We start from the raw sequence: 4,492 nt of genomic DNA, 5'->3' as shown, positions 1-4,492 counted from the left end.
TCCGGCGTTTCATGCGCGGCCCGTGAGCGCACCTCGCTGTAGACGGCTCGCTATCCGCGCGGCCCGTGAGCGCACTTCGCCCTAGACGGCTCCCCAACCGCGTGGCCCGTGAACGCACCTCGCTTTAGACGGCTCGCTAACCGCGCGGCCCGTGAGCGCACTTCGCCCTAGACGGCTCCCCAACCGCGCGGCCCGTGAGCGCACTTCGCTCTAGACGGCTCCCCAACCGCGTGGCCCGTGAGCGCACCTCGCTTTAGACGGCTCCCCAACCGCGCGGCCCGTGAGCGCACCTCGCTCCAGACCGCTCGCCAACCGCGCGGCCCGTGAGCGCACCTCGCTCCAGACGGCTCGCCAGCTACGCGGACCGTGAGCGCACCTCGCTCCAGACGGCCCGCGAACCGCGCGACCCATGAGCGCGCCTCCCTCCAGACGGCTCGCCAGCCGCGCGGCCCGTCAGGTATAAAGCTATACCCAGCGCGCCGGTGTTCACGTGTCTCGCGTGTTGCCCGAGGACGTGCGCGGCCTGGAACGTCGCCCCGGCCCGCGTCTAGCTTGGAGTGCGGAGCAAGCTCAGTGTTCGGAGCTCAGAGCCGATCACTGAGCCAGGCAGGCAGGCACCGCCGAGTTGGAAGCATTAGGAACGGTAGCTGCTGTTGGGAGAAGCCGTCTGATGCCCGGCTGGGTCGAGCTGTGTTGGATGGAATTGACAGCTCTGACCGCCACTGCCTTGACGCATGCCTCCTTCAGCCACGGAAACGATTATGGATTTCGCTCATTGGCGGTATGACCACGCTATCCCGTCACGATAGGTCGTGCCATCCCGTCACGGTAGGTTGCGCCACCCCGTCACGGTACATTGCGCCATCCCGTCATGACAGGCCATCCCGTCACGTGGACATCAGTTCAGGAAGCTGACTGGTTGCCGGCCGACCACCTCAGCGTGTTGTCCCCGGGTGGTGCTGAGTACAGTTCGTTGGTGCACTCTGATGGTGCTGAGCACAGTTCATTGTCCTCGGATGGTGCCGACTGAGTCCAGTTCGTTGTCCTCGGATGATGCTGTGTACAGATTCGTCGTCCCCTGATGATGCTGTGTACAGCGTCGTCCTCTGATAATGCTGTGTACAGCGTCGTTTTCGGATGGTGCTGTGTACAGCTTCGTCGTCCTCGGATGGTGCTGATAACAGTTCGTTGTCTTCGATGGTGCTGAGTACAGTGTCGTCGTCCTGGGATAGTGTTCTGTACTAGGGTGTGCCATCAGCAACAAAACTAAGTGAGACAAAGAAATTATTTGGCGCAGGAGTCCAAAAGTACGCGGCATAGCAAAAGTTCTTCCCAAAAACTTGAATTCGTGAGGCGCGAGCCGATCGAAATCTCGCCGTAAATCGACGCCTGGCGTTGCAGTCACCCAACGCTGGGCGGCGTCCGCCGCCGCAGGTAACACCAAGCCGTGGGTCGCAAGCGAAACAAGATACCTCTGCGTACAGAAATGATGCTACCGGGCGTTCCTTAAGTCGTCGTACGAGAATATCCTGGTCTAAGGTCTGTTATGCGGAGCGGGCATTACCCGATTGATTGCCATTTGGCGCAAACTTTATGTGCTGTTGAGTATGAACTCGTTGTATGAGTATGCTGGTTACTATTGCTTTATACTTTCACTTCTCGTAGACAACTCACGTGATACAAACAAAACTATGCATAGCATGTGGTTCAGAATATATTGTCTGGTGTACAACTAAACATGCAGTAAGTTCTGCAACCTGTACCACGGACTAGGGCGGGGGGGGGGGGAGGCGGTAGGGTGACCCATGCACATCTTGCTCCTCGCCGAGCCTGTGTATTCGATGCACCGGCCCAAACAGAATCACACCTACAGACTGGAAACCCAAAACGCGTGTTGGCAGAGATCGCGCGGTAGCAGAACTACCGTCGCAGCTGGGCTACACATGCTGCCGGAGCTCCAGCTCCAGCCCCAGACGTCCCCGGCAGTGCGGCACTGGTCGCGCTCCTAGTGCGAGCCAGACGGGGCGAGATGGCCAGCGGTGCCTGTCTTTTGCCCCGGAGCTCCCAGTCGCTGAGGTCTCACAGTGGAGGCTGTGTGACTGGCCCGTGCCAGGGAATCAGTTCGGTGTACCTCACGGCCTCGAAGTTTACCGCTGAGATGGCGAAGACCTTGGGCTGAAGAATACCCTCGGTTTGCTGCTCACGAGCGGTGCGACGATCGGAACCACTTGTTCGCGGACCATGAGGTTCTCATCACACACCATGTCCAGCAGCAGCTGTTTCGGACGGACCCAGTACCCACTACGCTGGAGCATTATGTGTGCTGCGGTAGGTCGCGGAACACCGCAATGCTTCGGAGCAAGTTACGTAAGCCAAAGTCGCAGCCGCTGCTTCGCCGGATGGTAGACCATACCGGCACATAGCAGCCGACCATGCACTGAACGAGGTCCTTGAGAGCGCTGCTGGAGGTCCTGGTAGAGATGTGGACTAGGGGCAGGCGAGCGGCTAGTGCCAACAGTCTGGCAAGAAAAGCGAATGCATTAGAACGATTCGCTGCGAACTGAGCATCAGATCACGCAAAATTATTGCGCCCTTTTAGTGTACGTAATTATGCCGATATCCCGAGTCCTTAAATGTGACGAAATACACATAAACAAAGATGCTAGTAAGCATGAACCAACCAGCAAATGATGCGACAAAACAGGGCACAAGGTATGACAATAAGTAAATGCCCAACGGTGAGCGCACGTGATATCAATTGATACTTGATGAACTTTAAACACTCATTGCTATCACTTTGAAGATAATGCGGTTTCTTATTCACCTGACATGGTTCGATGGATGGCCCGATCCACCGCTCGGCCGCCGTATTTCAGACAGAGTCGTTCTGAAAGCCGGAGGCCAGAAAGTACAGCAGCTACTGGTTAGTGCTTAGTCGACCGGCAGGTCTGGCACGGGCCCCGACCTAGGCTTGAACACCACAGCGTCCCCGTCCCAGACCCCTCCGGCACAAGTCTTGCTGATGGGTCCAGAAAAAAAAAATTCGATCCCATGGCCGTGCCATCCAGGCTCAGCAGCCGATGGAGGAGGTTTACCTCGTTGTTGTGCCGATGGCAGATGAATCAGCGAATGGATGGCTCGGTGGCCAGCTCAAACAGCCGGAACACGTCGCCTATCGTTTCGGTGTTGACGGCCGTGCCATCGCAGCCGAGCGCATTGATGTGACCATCGCACTGCAGGCTCACGGAGTGTAGCTCGTTGAACAAGTGCAGGGTGCGGCCGAACTCGGACGTAAAATGAGTCGCGTGGCGGCTGCCTAGCCCAGTGATGTCCCGTAGCGGCTGCCTGGCTCAGTGAAGACAACCACGTGTTTTTCGACGGCATTCGTTTGGCTCCGTGCGACTCATGTAACTCTTGCCTTCGTGGCCGTCGGAGTACAGGATGGTCAAACCTGACTCATAGATTGCTTCAAACTTTTAACGAGCCGTCGCCTTTCTCGCTCTGTCTCTTGCGCGGCAGGTCTTCTCAGGATCTACGATTTTTGATTTCAAGAAGCCAGTCCGTCTCTGCTGTCTTGTTGAAAGGCGTTGATGATAGCAGCAGCGGCCCGGTTCGAGCCACCGTAGGTGTCAACCGCCTGTGCGGTGTTAACGTTATAATCTACAGTGGAAGTGGTCTCAACCGGAACGAACAATTGGCGTCGGCGCCGCCTTCTACCATGTACGAGACCATGTAAGAATCCGTGCTCCCGGCTGACTAGCCAGCGGTAAGACCGCTTGGTCCCGGAGTAGGCTCGGGGTCAGCACCAGCAGCCAGCGCTGGCTTAGCAGGCGACGCGGACTCAGCAGTCGGCGGGGAAGGCGACTCAGGTTCAGCAGCAGACACCGCCTGATTGGCGGCCGAGCCACGATGCCCATGGAGTTGTCTGGCCATCCTCCGCACCTCGTGGGCCTCCCTGGTCACAGTCGTATCCCGGTCACGTGACCCCTGGGCAAGCTTCCGGTGCCTGCACTGGCCCTTTACGGCAACCTCCTCCTGATACACTGTGCAGGCAACTGGACATGGTAAGATGCACTGAAGCTTGCACTTGCATTTCGTGACATCAAGAAGCTTGTTGAATTTCGCGGTGGCGGCGTTGCTGTGTTACTTTCTTTCTTTCATTGATTTCTTGCTTATAGCTCTGTTGGGATGATATCAATCTCTCACGATCAATCTCGTCACTTAGTTTAGATCATGAAAAGCGATTGCTTCGTTGGTCCACAGTACCATGATTTCTACCGTCGTGGTCTTGAAGATGGTATTAGTGAGATTCCTCTTCGATTCGCTCAGCCACCTGATGTAGCTCAAGACTTTTCCGTAGTCGGCGGTTGATGGTGGGATAGCGGAGCCGGGTGGCCTATCACAAAACGTTTTGTGCGCGACCGTGTAGCCTTCGGCATGCTTATGCAAGTGGTTGTTCGAAAGAAAAGTTTGAGCACCGGCAAAACTGAAC

The sequence above is a fragment of the Pollicipes pollicipes genome, unplaced genomic scaffold (genome assembly GCF_011947565.3).
Source record: "Pollicipes pollicipes isolate AB1234 unplaced genomic scaffold, Ppol_2.1 Scaffold_6686;HRSCAF=7923_pilon_pilon_pilon, whole genome shotgun sequence".
In the NCBI taxonomy this organism is placed as follows: domain Eukaryota; kingdom Metazoa; phylum Arthropoda; class Thecostraca; order Pollicipedomorpha; family Pollicipedidae; genus Pollicipes; species Pollicipes pollicipes.
The sequence above is the reverse complement of the archived record's forward strand: the minus strand, read 5'-3'. Positions refer to the sequence as shown.